Source organism: Oenanthe melanoleuca, chromosome 1A (genome assembly GCF_029582105.1).
Source record: "Oenanthe melanoleuca isolate GR-GAL-2019-014 chromosome 1A, OMel1.0, whole genome shotgun sequence".
NCBI classification, from domain to species: Eukaryota; Metazoa; Chordata; class Aves; order Passeriformes; family Muscicapidae; genus Oenanthe; species Oenanthe melanoleuca.
In genome coordinates this window covers 11,555,879-11,575,001 of record NC_079334.1, presented here as the reverse complement: position 1 = coordinate 11,575,001, position 19,123 = coordinate 11,555,879, and the positions used below count along the sequence as shown (strand labels likewise).

The 19,123-nt window shown below is 39.2% G+C and overlaps 1 long non-coding RNA gene across 1 annotated transcript in view; it reads left to right on the top strand.

Moving 5' to 3' along the window:
- Positions 1 to 19,123, top strand: part of LOC130266369 (uncharacterized) — an 86,260-nt gene that overhangs the window by 24,833 nt on the left and 42,304 nt on the right. The window contains exon 2 of the long non-coding RNA XR_008842859.1: positions 14,843 to 14,980. This is a non-coding gene — a long non-coding RNA (uncharacterized LOC130266369). The remainder of the gene's footprint in view (positions 1 to 14,842; positions 14,981 to 19,123) is intronic.

Sequence of the window (19,123 nt, the reverse complement as noted above, 5' to 3'; positions counted from 1 at the left end):
TGAATCTCTGCATTTTTTATTATTTTAATTTATTTTTTTTTACCTACCCATGCATGTATGTAACATCAGTTTGATAAAAGAAGAGTTCACTATCTCGTTCCCTCTCAATTGGCATTTCTCCCTGACATTTCCTCTAACATTACAAATAGGAGTTTTACATAGCTGCCCCTACAGCAGAAGGGGGAGAAAGGGAAAAAAAATTACTGAAATGTTTTATCCTCCCTTAGTGGAATATGGAATTTCCTGCATTGCTCTCTGGGTGTCTGGAATAGGCCAAAGTCCCGTGTAGTTCACTAACACATTTTGCATAAATATTTGTGACAGATTTTTAAAGCCTCTCTTTCCCTCTTTCTCTCCCCCGCTCCCATTTCCTAGCTAGAAACAGCCAGAAGCTTAGTATCAGTGCTAAAGCATTGATCAGTTCCCTTTGGTTGCAAATCCCACTATATTATGCTTTTAAATGATGAGTTTTTCAGCATAAAGCTTTACATTGGGTGTCTCTACATAACTTGTTTTACACGTTCTTAATTTGAATGTTTCTTCCCTTTTGATCTGCCTGATTAATCAGTTGTGCAAATGGCTCTGCTGGTGTCAGCAGAACCACTGGTGTGGAGTGTAATCGCTGAGGGTTGGTGGCCCAAGTGGTGAACTCACATGACCTTGGAGCTTGTAGCTCTAAAATATATAAGAATGGGCACTCCTAAAACAGGAATTTTGTCCTTGAAGTGCCCGTGTGGCACTTGGTCTGTGACCCAGCCATCAGCTGTGCAGGGATGGACAGGAGGTGTGTCAGTAACAGCCTCTGGGCTGCTTATTGGAATACCACCCTCTGCTCTGAGCTGCACATGACTATCTCAAATACTCTGTGAGGAGGGATTGGTTTCATTGTTACGATTTTTTTTGTACCACTCCTGCTGTACTTGCACTTTCCACTTCGCAGGAGTAGAGGAAGCAGTACATGGAGGAAATTTGTTGTACTTAATATCTTCTTGCTGTTAAGTCTCTGTGACTTAGGCAATTGGCAGTTGCTGTTGGCTATTAAAAAAAAAGGCTTTTAAAATTATATAGGCAAGACAGTTTTGCACAAAACAAAGCATCCTTGAATTAAACTTAGACCATGTTGCACTTCTGAGTTTCATGTTTTGAAGCAAAAGTCCAGATTTAAGAGAAAAATTGAAGATCTTTCAAGGTATTAGAATCTCCTTATTGCTCCCTCAATTCTCTTCTTCCTCTCAAGAAATATTGATCTCCTACCTGTCTCTTCTTTGTTTCAGAGTGACTCATATACTTCCCCAAAGCTAGTAGCCAGTTACCATGAGCATGAAGCTTTATTTTAACATAGTATTTGGAATTCAGTGTTACCTAATTTTTAACTAGGATTCTTCTCCTCCCTGTCAGTCTCCTAAGAGGTGCTGCAGAAAAATACCTCATTGCTAAGTAATAGATGCACACAAAGGCAATTGGCATTTGGATACAACTGAGAAGCCCTTACTTGTGTGAAACTGCTGTAACGTGTCACATTAATTTGTCACATAAAGTGATGATGTAGTTGTAATGTGGTGGAATCAAGCTTATTTGATCTGTAGGTGGTAGTTTGGTTTTATATCCCTGCATAGAAAGAAATTTAGGCTTAAAAAATAGTCTGTGGCTCTGGCAGGTTTGTGCTCTTGCTAAACCTCCAGTCATCTGTTTTTATTTGCCACTGTGGTGTTTCTATTTCGGGTCCTTTGCAGTTCCATAACAGGCAGGCAAAGCAGATGACCAGGTTCTCTTCCTGGCATTGTTGCTACCTGGTTGGGGAAATACCAAATCACTTCTCTGTTACTCCTTTTCACCTTCCTTGTAAAGGGCATAATGACAATGACTTCTTCTACTGTCTGTAAGTGAAATACCTGTAGGTAAACATTTCTTCATTTAAGAATTTGTACCCTTGAAAACAAAATATTTTAAAACACCAAAAAGAAACCCTTTGTAAAACCCTGTTTTAAACACGTGCATCTGGTTGTCTGGCAGCCTGTGTCATTTGCCAACCAAATATGATTTTGGGTGATGAGCCCCAGTGTCCAACACAGAAATTTTTTGCCTGGAGCTGTTCAGTTTACAGATGTTTGCACTGCCCTTCTGCCTCGGTGTCTCCAGTCTGGATGTAATCAGTGATCTCATTTGCACTCCAAGTCTCCAGAGAAGTGATAAATGGTACATTGCGTCCTCATCCATCTGTGTCTTCAGTGATGTAATCGAATTATTGGTCCAGTGCAGTTCAGTCCCACTGCTTGACTTGCATGGCATCAGTGTCAGGGCTGAGTACACTTCACTGCCACTGCCACGCTGGCGTACCCCATGGAAATGTTTTGCAATGTGTTCTGCATAGGTCAGCTGTGTCACAGACCGAGCTGCTGTGTTTTCCTTCAGTTCCTGTAACATCCGTGGTTCTGTTTCCTGGGCCATCTGATCTCTGAGCATTACTGGCAATGGGATTTTGACATGCCAGAGTGTAGCTCTTGGTGGCTGGAGTCTTGAGTAACCAGTAACTTCCATAACTAATGACTTCGGCAGCTAATAAATGCAAAGTTCCTGAAAGGCTGATCCATCTCCCTGAAACATCTTTTCAGTGCCTGAATAGTCAGTATTGACATCAGCCAACAGCCTGGTGGATTTTTGAGACAGAATTCTGCAATGCAAACAGTACACCTGTTGCTTCATAGTCCAGACCTATGAAGGTGGTGTTTCATAGCCGTTCCTTTGTACCACATGGGAGAATGAAATACTATAGCAGATCCATAACAGTGCAACTTAGTAATGTGTAATGCTTTTATGGAGTTAAGGAGTGGGAGATCATTCAGAGAACTACTCAAAACTCACCTGAGCCCTGTTTGCCCTGTTCAGGATTTACCTTAAGATCACAGTCGCTTCAGTTTAAGCTATCTGATGGTGTTGTGAGACAGCTAATAGATATTAAGAACAAAATGTGGTCCTTCATTATACCATCCCCTGTGCTGCCTTACCTGTTCTAGAAACACTCTCCAGCTTGGGAGCAGGTGCATTACATTTGCAGCATGATCGTTACTGCAGACAGTGTGCCCAGTGAGGCAGGCATTGGACAATCATGGGGAAATGTCCCTGTGGTCTTGACCTTCTTTGCTCACCCCCTGAAATGGTCATTTCAGGCTGCAAATTGCAAATGCTGGAACAGTTGGAGTGTACTGGAAAATGCAGTTAGAGAGACAGTGTCTGTTGAGTGTTTGTCTCAGACAAATATAAGTGTAAAAGGACGCTGGAAGGAACATTCTGTGAGGGATCAGCATTCTGTATCTCTAGATTTTGGTAGTTCTCAGAAAGGTGGCTATGGGCTTGGGCTGGCAGAATTGACAGGCAAAGCATAAAAACTAAGTTCACACTTCCTTTGCTTAAGTGGATCATGTCTGTGATTCCTAAATGTGAATCAGAAACCTTGCCAAAATTTGGGAGTGTCTGAATGCAATATGTAATAGCATAATACCTTATACGTTATACCATAAAATACCTTCAATAGTAACATTGCAAAATATAATTTACTTTCTTATGGGTTCATGCAAATTGCAAAGACCAGTTGGGCATGGAACACACTGAAACTTGCTGCATTTCCCACGTCCATAAGGCAGGCTTAGTAAAACTCCAGGCTGGGTTAAAGTTCCAAGGCAGCAGCAAGTTAACACCCTCTGTCCTAATCTCTTGTTACAGTCTGATATGGGGAGATAGCTCCCAGTTCACTTGACTTGACTGATTCATGTTGACATGGAAGATCCATACTGTTCTAATGGAAAAGAAACTACAGAACTGGCACACTGACTTCTCTGGTCAGAAGAAACAGCACAGAGAAAGTTTCCATTCAAATAATGCACTAAATTACCCACTTGACAAAAGTATGGAGAACAAAAGATGCTGATATTGGTAGCTCCCACTCCTCTCTTGGAGAAAAACTTATTTTTTTTAAACACATGCAATAGTTAATTAACTATTTTAAAAGTGCCTTTAAAAATATTAAACTGTTAGGGTTTTTGTGTTGGTGGGGGATGTTGTGGATTTTTAGTGGAGGGAAGTTGGTGAAAGTTTGCCTTTGCAAAGATTACCAGTGCTTTCTCTTTATAGAAGAATAACAGAAATTATAGTTGTATCCAACACTGAGTGAAAAGCTTGCCAAGGGCAGGAATAGTCATTTTGGGATGGGAACTTTCCTGTGACAGAACATACCTTCTGCTTTATGGCATAGCCCTGGTGCAGAAAGATATAAAGAGATATAAAGGTTTTATCAACAGTGGTTTGGAATAACCTGTGTGACTGCCTATCGTTTTATCATTTATGGGTAATACAGAAAGCCTATTCTCCTGCTAGGAAAACTTGCAGGGCACCACACAATGTCTTTTCTTCCCTGTTCCTCATTTCTAGAAAAGTAGCATTTAATATATATATATTAAATATATATATACTGAAATTCAGCTAGATAACCTGAGATGGTGAATCTCTGATGAGTACGGTTGGTTTTCCTCCAAATACAGCAATCTGTGAAAATCTGATTAAGCCAAAAGTTCCTCACTTTCCCAGGGAAATAGCCTCTTCTTTCAAAAACAGAAGATATTTTAGAGGTTTTTCTATGCCTCCTTCTCTCCACCCATCAGCCTCACCTTCTGTGTGTAAGGGCACCAGGACCACATGAGAAGTGTAGTTGGGAAAGATAAGGAACTGTGTCCACGTGCATATGTCAGCAAGCTTTCAAATTCTAGTGAGGATGAGGCATGTTTTCATTTAAATATGCATAGAGGGTGGAGTGGAATTGAGTTAGATTAGGTAGAAAGTAGTGTACTTCCTACCAGGCCTGAGACACCTAAGCTAGAACTCAGAATTTTACAGCAATTTAAATTTAATTTCTTTTTTTAATTTTTAATTTTGCTTCTAAATGAAATGAGTTAATCCAATCCTTGTCTGTCTCAGACAGTAAACTGCTTTCTGCTCTATTAGTATGGATTAAATACAAGCTAATGCCATTAAATATATCAGAGCAGAGCAGAGGAGAAAAATTAACTGTGATTTTTAGGGGGTTTTCTTGGTCTTCCTGACTTGCCTGAGTTTTACTGTCTTCTTACATGTAAATTTGTAATTGTCTGTACCACAAAATACTGGTGGGACAAAGCTCAGCAGTTCTGAGTTTGAAAATAGGTGAAGCAGTTTTAGGTTTGGTGAATTTCTATAATATCTGGCAGGTTTGCAGTATGTCCTTGTGCAAAGTCATGATCCAGAAGGCAAACCAGGCTTTTCTGGCATGCTTGTACAACTTCTTGAACAGAAGGGTATTGCTTGATTTTGTTCTTTGAATTGTGCATTGGCTACAATCCAGTGACACCAGGATTCCAGGAGCACAGTGTAGGACCCAGGGAATGTCTTCTCACAGGTTTTCCAGTGACTGCACAGGATTCTTGTGCTTATTTCAAACTCACAGCAAGGATATTGTAAATATATAGGACATGCAATTTTAATACATAATACTTTTCTATCTTTGAGGAGAAAGTACTTCAAGCATTTGCAAAACCTCTTGTCATTGCTTTTAGAAAGCTAGAGTGGAATAGTATAGTAGTAGTATATAAATATCATAAGCATATTTATCACATATAAATGCAATATATAAATATATATATCACTTGCAGATACTCTGAGACTGTGGTGCACAATGTCTGTGCCCTGCCCCTGCAGTACCAGCCTGCAGGGATGTGCAGCAGCTGTTGGAAATGCCCCTCAGCCTGGAGAAGCTGGGACAGACCCCAATGAGTGCAGCATCTGGCTGAAGTCCAGGGAGGGTTTTACACTGCATGAAACACACTGCCTCCAAGAGGGTCAGAGTGCTCTGTATTATCCAGCATATGAGGTTTCTAGGTAGAAAGCTGTAGCCTACTACCACACCTTGGGGCCTCTCTGAGAAGGAAAACAGTCCAGTGTTATGTAATAGTCTGTAGCTATGATCATGCAGAACCTTGTGGTTAGCTGAGGCCAAGAACAGCATTTTAAGTAGTAACTTCCCCTGAAGTGATTTTTTTAATTGTGCTGGTCAATATTCTTGGCAAAATCCACATTTAAAGAGAATTAAAGATGAGAACAGTTATCAGTGACTCCAGGCCACAAAATATTACAGTTATTTTAAGTACTGCAATGAATAGGATTTCCAGTACTGAAAGATTTTAGAATTGCAGTGAAACTCCTCAGAAATCTGAACAACTCAAAAGATAGATAAAGGTCACTGAGAGTCTTCTGTCTCATATTGTTCTTTATGTGTTCCTCTGAACACTACACACAAGTTTCACAGGGTACATACTCAGAACTTTGTCTTCCCACTTCTCTTGTTGCACCTATCAGTGTTCTTCCTCTGTAGCATCAATTATTGTTCTATTTGTTGGCCATATCCTCTTTTATTCTTCTTCAGTGCTAGGTGATCATATGTTTGAAGAATTGGTTTTCTCATTACAGAACTCAAGGTTGTTGACTCTATTTTTTTCTCTTAACTGGATTTTTTTTTTCAAGAAGCTTCTGCACATTTTCTTCATGTGAAGTGTCTTTTTCAGTAGATTTTCTATTGTCTTTTGTGGAAACAGCACTGCTGTTTGCCTTTGCTTAAAGTGAAATTCTTGAAGTGATAAATTCCTGAAACTTTATGTACTAACATTGACTCTGGAACATTGTCCATGTAGATTGAGGTGACACAGGGAGGGACAAGGGCTTGTGTTTGTGATCAGTCTGCATCCCATTTCTGTTGTGACTAGGGAACTTTGGTTCTTAGCGCAGTAATTTAATAGTAGGTAATGTCTTGATATCCTGGAAGTCCATAGAAATAACAGCCATTTCTGTAGCTGACAGTTTGGAATGAAAGTCTCTAGGGAAGAACAATTCAGCTAAATGAGAAAAAGAAGCATTTATTTTAAAGAATAGTATCAAACCCACAAAGCCTGCATGGTCAGTTTGAGTAAAGTTGGTATGTAAGACTTCAGTGAGTTTTAACTCTGTGATAAGTCTAATGAGCCTGCTTTCAGCTGGGGGTCATAGGAATAAAACTATTGGATTTCTTCAAGGACCAGTTTTACATTTAATTTAGTTTGTAGCCAAATTAATTTATGTCTGAGAGGAAAAAAATAACTTTACATATGACCTTCCTGTTCTAAGAGGGAAATTTCTTTTGGCCACAGTCAGTATTTTTAAATTCCTGAACTGTAAAAAAACCTTTAGAAGAAGAAAGGGAAAAAAAAACCAACAAATCTTTAAAAGGAAATAAAGCATGTAGAAATAATAACAACCATACTGTATAATCTTGACTCTTCCTGCTCTGACTGGACATGAATGCCCAGTACATATGTTATTCCTGAGAGATACTTCTTAACCTGTTTAATAAAAATCCCCATAATGTGCATTCACAGGCTGATTAGGTAACCTGCATATCCTCCTTTGTGCTTAGCAAGCTTCTGCAAGGCCAAGCCAAGCAAATGTTTCCTTCACAAATGTTAATCCCACGAACTCCACAGGGGAGCCCCTAGTGTGTGGCATGGCAAAATTGTGAGTGACACCCCGTTAGCACCCATCTTCAGCTGGATATGCAGTTGTAAGGATGCCTCCTTAGTCTTCTCCCCATAGGATGAAGATGCCCAAGTCCCTGATTTCTCTTCCTTGGCCATGTTTTGTCAGGAGCTCATCATTCCTTTCTCCTCCTGCATTCTTGCTCAACTCCATCCGTTCTATGAGCGTGACCAGGCTCAGCATTCCAGCTGAGCTTCACCAGCCTGGGCAAAGGAACCATCCTGCTTTGGTGAGGACAAAGTCAGCTCAAGTTAACTTGATGCTTTAAGAAACAGAGCAGCAGCTCTCAGTGTGGTTACTTAATTGCATCCATGTTCTATGTGATGAATAACATTTCCCACTTACAGAGAAAAATTAGTAGACAAATGCCCTTCTTCCTCCCAAGCTGGGGGCGGGGGAGGGCGTATGAAGATGTTGTATCTGTAGAAACAGATGTGTTATTTAAATGTTGCAAGCTAAACAAGGAATAATTAAGGTTAACGTGCTGTCAGTTGAGTTCTTAAAACCACATATGAGAACAATGTCTTAGACAGAAGGATCTGATTTAAGTTCAGTTGTTACTTGCTAAACTTCCCTGACTGAATGGAAAATAATTTGGTTGGTTGTTCTTTGAGGTGGCAGGTTTAAATATCAATCTCTTCTATGCCATTTAGGTCTTGCTTTCAGTGTAATTCCTTCAAAATACAAATTCCTGACTGTCTAAATACTGAAGACTTCTACTAGAATTTTGTTTAAACCATCTGAAATCTTGGCATCATATATTAACTGCCTTTCATAGAAGAATTTCATCCAGTTGCAAGTCTTAATCCTAAGTTTTCTTCCTGGAAGTTAGAGTTTTTTAATGTCCACAGTGGCTCTATAAAGTGAACTCCTATAAAGTGAATGCAGTGCACTTGTAAATGCTAAAACTAGAGTTCCTGGAGCTGCTCTTTCATTGGGCCAAAAATGACAGACGACTATGACAAGTAATGTGAAAACTGATACTGATCTGTCAATCTTTGAGGCATCCCCTCTTATTTCAAAGGAGTTAATGAAAGCTAATTTTGCATTTCTTCCCTCTGTTTAGCATAGGAGGAGATCAAAATATGCAGTATGTAGGGCATTTTTTGTTTTCAGTTCTACTTCATTCATGAAAAGTAAATAATAGATATTTTTATTACAATGCAGTAAACTAATTTATTCCAATACAGTAGTATGGAAAAAATTAAAAATATAGATGGAGAAAATCCACCACTGGGGACAGCTTACAAAAGGTTCTAAAAAGTGGAAAATGCTCAAAAATAAAAAGACAAAGTTGCAACTGTATATATATGCGTTAGGTGTGTGATAATAATTGATACATTTTGTCAAACAGCTGTAGGTGTTCACAATTTTGCAGAAGTAGAAAAAAACCCCCACAAGCAGTAGTAAAGAAGTTAATATTTGTGTATTTGATCTCCAGATTGCAAAGACCCTTAGATACCCAAATTTTCAATTTATTTCCCTGGCAAAATTTCAATCTATTTTATACTAACTCTGTGCTGTATAACAAAGGCTGAATTAAATATTGGATGGAGCTTGGGGCAGCCTTATCTGGTGGAAGTTTTTGTTGCCCATGGCAGGGCACATGACCTTTAAGGTCCCTCCCAACCCAAAGTATTCTGTTATTCTAGGAAATATTGATAATATTGGTGTATACCTATATAGCCAGTGTCTACATTCATGTGGTGGATACATAGTTCTCCATTTTCACTAGAAATACCTGTATATTGTGTTTGCTATTCTCTCTGTAAAAGATGAGCTTGAAAACATAAACTAGATAAGTTTAGAAGTGTAGTAATACTCCTGCATATCTGCTGAGAGCCCTGAGACAGAAATTCTGAGAGCTGTGAACTCAGAGATGCATCAATTTGAAACCATGTGCCATGTAATAAAAGCAAAGTGTTTTAGCCCATCTTGTCATGCTCTGATGGACAAAGGAACCTGAAGATCCTTCTCACTTTTTTCTTTTCATGGATGGGGAAAAAGCAATGTACGTGGGGAATTTCTGTTCTCAACCTTGAAGAGATGCAAGAGGATGTTCTATCCACAAGGTCAAAGGAGAAGAAAAAGCATGCCACTGTTGTGCCAAGTGGGTTTATAGAGCCGTGCAAATTTGTTGGGAAAAAATGCATGATGTGCTGAAGATTTGAGACTTGCTAGTAGTTTGTGTTGTGTCTTGAATTAGGTGCTTGAAAGTGAGATTGCGTGGCATTGCTGTTCCAAGGCAGTGGTGCTGTGCAGTGTTTAGTATGGCACTGGGCTGCATTTATGATCAAAGTAAGCTCAAGTTTTGTCTCTTGAATTGTCTGAATATCAGTGTGTAAAAAGGAACTTCTGAAGATTTTCAGCAGGGTGAGAAAAGAAAGTAGGATCTATCCACAAAGAGCTTGTTGGTCAGGTATTCAGGCAGCTGGAAGTCTTTCTGGAGAATTGGACTAAAGGGAGATTTTCACCTGGGTCTCCTGTTTCCTAGGGAAGTGTCCAAATCATCAGACTGTGGAAATGCAGATCGATGAGCATGAACGTAACCAATGAGTGATAAAGTATGCAAACTATAGCATAAACAGAGACCTGTGGTCATGGATTCACTTGCTGGAACTGGTTTGCTTTTTAAGGCAAACTTCTGCTTTTAATAGGTGTTATTTCTGGCTTTCCAAGTGGCTCTTTTTTCGGTAACTGTAATCTTACTAGGTGCATATTCCCTTCTCTCCTCATCTCCTGTGTTGTGCCAGGGGCCAGAGCATTTTTCTAATGGAACAATCATGCATTTGCCTTGATATCACGCTGATATACTTGAACCCTGTTTTCTGTCAGGCAAAGAGAAAGGGATAGAACTTAGTCTTTCAGGATAAGAGCCAAAGTTGAAATACCCGCAAAACAAGCCATCAACTGAAATGCTTCTCTTCCTTTGTACTGCCCAAGAAGACAAGAGGAAACAGAAAGTGGAAATGGGAAATAGAAGATTGGCAGTAGCCTTCAGCAGCTCAAAAGGACTGTTTTTACCCTTAGGACTGTTTGTGGGTGAAGAGCAGAAGCTGTTCTCTTTTAATTGATACTGGCTTTGGCAGTGGGAATGGTCAAAGAGAAAGAGGACAGAAAATTAGGGGGATTTAAGACTGGAGAAGAGCATGATAATAGTATGTAAAATGACCATCACATCTGTATAATCTTGGTACACTTTTCAATAAAAGTCTGAATGTGTATTATCTAATTAAACATTCATCAAAGGTCTTGTCAGAACTAATTTACTCATGTCTGTCTCCCCTGCACATTAAAACAATGAAACCAAACAGCTAATTCAAAGTCTTCTGTAACTGAAGTGCTTAAAAACATTCCACATATATTTTTTTCATCCAAAAATTTGCAACAAAGAAATACTTTGCTAGAGTACCTTATGTCAGCTAATCTCACGTGAGAACAAAAGCTGTTATTACTGTGAGGTCGCTGTGAAGAAGAGGTTATGGCTGCAGTAAACGAGACATCAGCATTGCATGGGGGCTGCTGGGTAGACAGAAGCCCTATTTATATGGCAGGCAGAGGATGGGAGAAAACAAAAGCATTCAGGGATTCCAATGGCAAAATAGATCACCAGAGCACTAAATAGCTAAACTGTCTAACTCCTGAACAATTACAATGATTCAGTAAGCTTGGGAGCTTTTGGTTTTGCTTTGTAGGAAGCAGAAGTCAGTAGAGGATGAACAAACTTGAGTCAAGAGGAAGAAATTGAGCAAGAAGTTTTTTTCTGTGTTCCTGAAAATAGTTTGGGAGGTTCCTTCACTGATGACTAACATGAAAATGATCTGCTTACAAATCTGAGAATAAAAAGTATGCCAGACTTAAAGGAGAAATAAAAAAACATGTGTGCCTATTATGTCAGGGTTTTTATTTGAGTGTAAAATTTCATTTCATTGAGCTTGCCCCTTGTATCATTAGAAAAGGAGCAAGGGATAGCAGAAAGCTGAATAAGATTTAAACTATGAGTCTGAAAAAAAAAAAAAAATGCAAAAAATTTAGTCTCTTAAATCTTTCCTTTACCTTACTCTATGTGATAGCTTGTCTGGGTATCGATCCTGGTTTTCAAGAGTGCAGTGTGGAGCCTCAGACATTGATTAAATGTGTATGTGTATGTACTAGGATAATAAAAGCCACAAAACAGTAAAGCATTTCTGCATAAAGATTTAATTTTCCCCTCTTTTTGAATATTAAACTTGGTAAGTCAGATGAGCTTTGTAACTACATTATTGACTTCTGTTTTTTCACACCTTGGCTTTTCTTCCAGAGGCACTCCTGCAGTATTGTAGGTGCTTTAAGATATGGGCTGGTAGTCACGGTTTGAGGTTTGCCTTCAGAGCAGTGGCATTTCTGTTAAAATGTAATTGCTCTATTGTCCTTTACTCTTTTCCATGAGAAGGATTTTTCCTTCCCAGACTGGTGAAGGTTTCAAGGTTCTTTCTTTCATTTCCATTCTTATTCTTCAGCAGGAACTTGTGTGAGAATCAAATCCTTTGTACTAGGAATAAGAAAGTGTTGCATTGCTGTTAACTGATAATTGTTGTGGTCTTCACTTCCAAACAATTTCTAATTTGTTGAATCATTCTGACTTCTGTTTTTTTTCAGTAATTGTTGCACTGACATCAAAATGGCTTGGTCAAGCCTCATGTGGTGTTAAGAAACACTGGTCTCCCAGTTTCCAACTGACCTCTTTTGCTTTGGTCTAAAAAGGATTCTAAGACCTTGTCCACAAAAGAGTGTTTGTCAAAATTGCTATTCCAGGGTAACTACATGACAAAGAAAAACAAATAGGTTAATTCTCTGGGTGTTTGATCTTATGTTAATGGGGTTTTTTGTTCAGTGTAGCTTAGTTAATTTAGTTGATATAAGCTAAACACAATAAACGTAATTTTAACCTCAGCAAAACTAAAGTAGGTATTTGCAGAAATTTTGCTAACATTGTTCCAAGGACACCTTAAGTGATTGGTACAACTGAGAGCATAGACAAGTCTGCTTTCATCCTAGTCCCCAGGAACAGAAAGGCAAATTATTCACTGACATCAACAGGAGCTGGATTGGACTTTATATGTTTATTTACTGTGAATACATGGGCAAAACATTTTTGTTATGCTTCTGTCAGTAAAATCTAATATTTAAGTACATGGATTGAAAAAACCCATCATAGCTAATTGTTTAAAGCTCTCTGATTTTTCCATATGCTAATACTCATTTTCTCTGAAATATTAATTGGATTGTAGTGTAGCAGTGAAAAATGTGCACAAAGAAGTGAAGATGTGGGGACACACTGTCTCCAGCATCTAAGAGTTAGATCTGATGTCCATGTTACTTTTTCTGTTTTCCTATGCTTCCTGTGAATATATGCTATATTTACAGCCTTGAACTGCCATGAAATTTCTTACTGAAGAAATGACACGATTCTTAGGCGAACCACTTGCATCTTCTGTCCTTTTCAATAGCAGGAACCTGTTGGAATTAGACAGAGACTGAAAATTACAGAAGTGTTTATATCATGTAATGTAATTGAATAATTTAATAACAACCCATCAAATAGTTTCATTATGAGTCAAGTGATAGTGATCATTTGACCACATTTGATCATTTGGCTTTTGGTAAGCCACCAAAAGCCAGGGGAGGGAAATGGGTAAGGAGAGCTGGTAGCATTCTTTAAAGTATTCAGCTAAGTGAAAAGGCAAACTGAAAAAATAATGTCTATTTTTTATTATGTTGGCCTGAATGTAATATATATATATAAATTCGTTTGGTTTATGCTTCTCTTTGCATCTCATGCAGTGGCACTTTTATAATTCTGTACCAGTAAAGCAAAGGAATTAGGTGTTTGAATAGGAGGGGGAAAGTGTGAGACTTGTTTGGGAGAAAAGAGAAGGCTGGGAACAAGTAATGTGCATTAAAGTTTTCCTTCTAGAAGTGCCTACTTTTTCTTTCTCCTTTTTAACTTTGGGGAAGGGGGGCTAAAATAACTTTTTATTTAAGAGTTTTAGTGGATGGATTGTATAAATCCTGTTTCTTCTGCAAAAAAGCATCTGGTGGATTGCAAAAATCAATCTGACTCAGTCCATTTGTTCGTGATGTCAAAGCAGCTGAGCTGGTATGGAGATTATACAAACTGATATAAATTACTTTAGAGTACTAAGCAATAAGTTCCATACTTCCAGGTGGGTTGAGAGATGCTTCCCATAGGTAAGGTTTAATAGATGCAAAGCAAAATAGATGACTAGAATGGCAGATCTAGTATTACTCACGTTTTAAATTGTTTAAGAGTAGAAGTGAAGTTGCAGTTCTGTGCATTAAATTCGGTACTAAATTATTTTGGTTTGGTGTTTTCTTTGTGTATGTATGTGTGTGTGGGTTTGATTTTTTCTTTTTTTTTTTTTTTTTTTTGGTGGTTGTTGGGGGTTTTTTTGTGTTGGTTTTTTGTTTTTCTTTTGGAAAGACAGGGAGAGAACTCCACCTGTTTATATCCCTTTGAAAGGGCCAAAAAGAAAAAAAAATCTCAACTAGTATGGATATTTTATTTTCCATAGGCAAAATGTCACTGTATTCCAAAGAGAGCAGCGAGAACCATGGTAAATCCTCTCTCTCCCCACTGCATTAGAGAGTGACTCTGTAGCTGCTGAAGGCAGTGGTTACCTGTGATTCCATCTAGGGCCACATGACTCTGATCCCTGGTTGTGGCAGTACTGCTGCCACATAAATTGTAACTCTCAAACTTCTGCCACAGTCTGTCTGTGATTATTTTCTTTCCTGGGTAAAAATTCTGGTCAGATTATTCATGGGCATTAGAACTTCCCGTTCTAAAATCAGTGTGGGTATGTAGCATTTTGCTTCAGTCATGGTCTTAAGGCAACTTTTGTACCTCTTAGTAGCCTTAGAAATCTGCAATTGGAGTCAGCAGTCTGGTTATTCAGTGCAGTCCCTGTACCACTTCAGTTTGTGATTATTTTTCCTTTTAGTAAAATACCAGCTCAAGAGCTGAGGCTGTTCCTTTTTCTGCAGCCCCAGCTGCTGTTCTGAAGAAAGGCAGTAACTACAAGGCTGTTTCTCTACCATACAGGAGAGTGCCAATTCTTTCCAAGGTGTTTTAATAGTGTAAAGAATGGCTAAACAGGGCATCCTGGGAACTGTGTGTTTAATTCATTCCTTTCCCTATGTCTGTCTGCTTTTCTTTCTCTGAAGGACTTACAGATTGCTTTTCTTACAGGTCAGAGAAGGGTTCAATGTGAAAACCACTGCATGCACTTTCAGCACTGCACTCACCGTAAGAATTCCCAGTTTGCTGTTTGTGGCTGATGTGCCCAGAAGGACACAGTTCAAGTTTTTTCACAACCTTGAAATTCTGGTAAGTCATTAAACTTTGGAAGGTTTTTTATTGCTTTAGAACAAGCAGGTGTCACTCATCAATGCTTTAGGATCCAAAGTGCTGAATATGAAGAGATTTATTTTTATATGCTCATCTGTTCTTTGGTACTCAGCCATCACATCTGAACAGACACGGGTAGATACTTTACACAGAGATGGGTAGGAGGCTCTTCTTTCCTGCTGCACGGACCAGGAATATCCATTAGGCTTCTCTTGAAGGTGATAGATGTCCTAATTTCTATCAACCACTCATTCAAATAACTTTTTTAATGCAGACAGGAGAACCCAAGTTTACAGTATGAGGTGGCCTTAGGTTGTCTCAGTTTTTTGGAGGTGGCACAGGTGATTTTGCTGAAGTTTTGTGTTGCTTCAGTAACCTGTCTTACCTTTGCACCATTCTTATGGCTGTGGAGAGAGATGGTATCTGCCCTGCGCAAGGCGTTTGTATGTCCCTTTAAGCCCTTCACCTTCTGAATAAGTAAAACAAGCTCTGTTTTCACCTGAGAAAACTCGTGGGGTATTTTGTGCATCTCAGAACATTTACTTCAGGCAAGAACAGAGTAGCAGCCATGCCCAAGTAGTCATTTTCTCTTGAAACTAGGTGTACATGCACGTACTGTCCCCTGAATTGCTTTGAGAGACTGTAACCTGTATTGGACCTTGACAGAGGCTGTATATGATTTTCTTAGGTGTCCTTTTGCATTCTGCTGAGTGGCTGAAACTGGATTCCTTCACTGTTGGTTCTCCAACATCAGCTTCCTCTCTTCTGCTGAGGAACCAGGCACCAACATCCCAATGCATCTGGAAAACAATGCTTTTATTTATCCTAGTAAACTAAGTGGGCCGTGATTCGGGCAACCGAGACACTGGATCTCCATCCCATGTCTTCAAATTTTAAGTGTGCACTCTAGCATAATTTGACTCCATGCAATCTCTCTCCTAAGCAACACTTGAGAGTATTTATTCTGCCAAAGTTCAAGCTTGTGGGCTTTAAGACCATCTGTCCTGTATGTAGGAACTTACTGAAGCTCTTCTGCTCACTGTTTTGCCAAGTTCAGATCTGAAGGGCACCTTTGTTTTCCTCACCCAGCTGCCCCTGTTGGCACAGACCTGAGCCTACTTTTCAGTGAATTCCAAAGCTAGTGGAAGGTGGTGTCAGGAAGGGGTTGTTCCTCCCACCATTGGTAACTTATGCCAGTCTAAGTGCTGCCTAGCTGCTAATTGCAAAACTTAGATGTAAGAAAAGAAATGAGTACTGTTTAAATATTTGGATTTAGCCCTATTTATCTTTTGAATAACAAAAGAAAGGATTTAGAAGTTTAGAAAACACTGCATCTTTGAAACATGCCTGGCAGGTATCCTGATAAGGATAGTCCCATCAGCAATCAGCAGTACCACCTCTCCTTAATGAGGATTCCACAGCAAATGTGTTACCTGACAAAACCAAGGGACCTGGCTGTTCCCTGGCACTTTTAAAAGAATTATGAAATGTATAGGGGACAAAATGAGTGTTGCTCATTTTCATTCTGCAAGACTATTGCTTTACTAAATGTGGTGAGCTTTTTTGTTGTCTCTGTAATTGTCTGGCTAAGGACTAGGATTAGTCACTGAACCTAACTTTGCTTTTGTACTACATTCATACAGGCTTCTTTAGGATCAAGCTGACTCTGTAGGTATGCTTTTTGTCTTGGGCCTTTGGGGAAAAGAAGTTTGCAGAAGTGTTAATTAATCTGTACTTCCAGGCCCCCTATGTGCTGGTGGTGTTTGTCTCTCCTAAAGCTTAGAAATTTGTTCCTTGTAGAAAGCTTGTAAGTTTTCCTGTATGTTTTCCTTCAGTTTGCTGCATTTAGTCTAGTCACCCTATGACAGTAAATCCTATTCTGTATTTGCTTAAATATTGGAAGAAATGGGTGATTTTGGCAAGGCAGTACAGTTTCTGTACCACTGCCTTAGCAGTTTTGCAGCATTAAAGCTTCAGTCTGTGATTTCCAGGACTACAACTGGACTTAAAAAGCTAATACAAATGGCAGTATATAACAGGTGCTTTACAGATGTTTCTGTCTTTATCATCCCCTTCCTGTTTCTTATATGCCACCCTGGAAATAATGGAAACAGTCCTGGAAGGAATTGTCTGCAGGTTGGATTCAGGGAGTTGCCTCAATGTTAAATATGTTGAAATTGGGTTAAATCTGATGAAGGACATCAGAGTCTCAATAAAGTTCTGCAGTATAAGTACAAATCAGACAAATCCTTTATAAAGGCACACATCCCCTGGACAGATGTGTGAAATTCAGCTGCCTACAGTGCTTTGGGAACTTGTTTCAAACTCCTAATTCCAAATAGGATATATGCTAAATAAACCATAACTTGAACCAAATATGTAATATTCATCATACCATGAACCTAAACATTATTCCAGCCAGTGTTGTTAAAGCTCTCTAGAAACATAAGTGAACTTAAAATTCAGGTCCAGATTTTAGTTGAGAAAAATGCCAGAACCTATGACCACTGCAATTTATCAGGTAATTTAAGAAACAAACCCATACTGATATTTTTAAAGCAAAGGCGTTCATTGTTTAGTATTTGCACAGACAGCATCTTTCTATTGTGGCCCCCCTAGCACAGGATAGGCATATTGTGATTGGGCCAGTGTAGGAGTTCTACATCAGTATCTCTCAGCATGGTTTTCAGGGTGTTGTTGGGCATTTTCCCATATCTTTAACCATATCAGTGGTTCTGTATCACATAGGCACAGTGATGGGGCACCTTGTTGTGCATGGAACTCCTTGATATTTCTGTAGTTGGAGACCGTGTGGATAAAGCTCACAAAGCAAGGCTACTGCTCCTGCAGTAATCAGCATATTCTGCCTTCCTGCTTTTCCTGGCAGTTGGACATGAATGCTTTCTGTGGCATGAACTGTCTAATGCCAACGCAAGTGTTACATTTCACCTTAGAAGTGAGCAGCGTGAACGTGGAGATCCTATGCAAGCACCACTTCTTACAATGCAAGTAGTGCTAAGGGAGAGCATAGATCCTCATGCAGCTGGCATGGCTGTGTGAGTATGTCTGACATGCACTGACTCCTGAAGATGGGCATTTGTTACTTTGGACTCCATCTAAAGGTTTTCTTTGATCTTAGCTGGACCTTTGTTGGTGGTTTTCAATAATCAGTGCAGGTATTTGGGTAAAACAAATCTGTAAGAGGGAGTCCATGGTAAATACTTCTTCAGATAAGGTAAAACTGCCTTATTTTCCAAACCAATCAAACCAGTCACAGACACCATCAAATTTTCTACTTGAGCTGTGCTTTATGTCCATGAGAATGTATAGAGGCTGAACACCTCTGTGACTGCTTTCACACACAGGCTGTATGCACCAATATTTCTGTATATAGGTAGAGGATTTGTAAAGGCTTAAACTCCAGGCTAGTACAGTAATGCCTGCAGGCCAATTCAGAGAGATTGAGTGCTGCAGAAGTGGAGAAACAGTGATACCCTGGGGTTGGTAGAAGGATGAGATCGCTCAGGAATGTGTTGAATACTAATATTATATGAATGCTGATGACCACACCTTCCTAGGGGCAAAGTCATTAGCTCAGCTAGCTACATTTCTGAATACAGCCTCAAAGCTGCAAGAGTAATTTGTCCAGGGACAGGTTCATTTTTGTTTGGCAGATTTTTTTCAGTGCTCAGCTTGAGGAGCAAGAGAACCTAGAAGAATCAGCATTTAGAAAAACAAAATATAAAAGTACATCAAAATTATAAATCATAATGGTCTTGTAGAGACACAAATAGCAATGGGTTTGTTAGAGCTGCAAGTAGGAATGGCCATAAATAAGATACCTTACAAATGAATGTAGGAAAAGGAACATTGCTAGGGGGAAAAAAAGAGGCATAGTTTTGTTTTCCATTTTACATGGATATATAATAAAAGACAAGTAGAAAATTCAAGGTAGTAGTTTTAAGAATTAAGACTTTGGTCTTTACCTGTGATGAATTTATTCAGTTGCTTGAACTGAACACTAAATGTACTTTGGGCCAGAAGATGAAACAGGAAGGACTGAAATGTGGGTTGTGGGTGGAAAAGGAAAAAAACCCTTTAGCTGCCATGTGCAAAGGGACT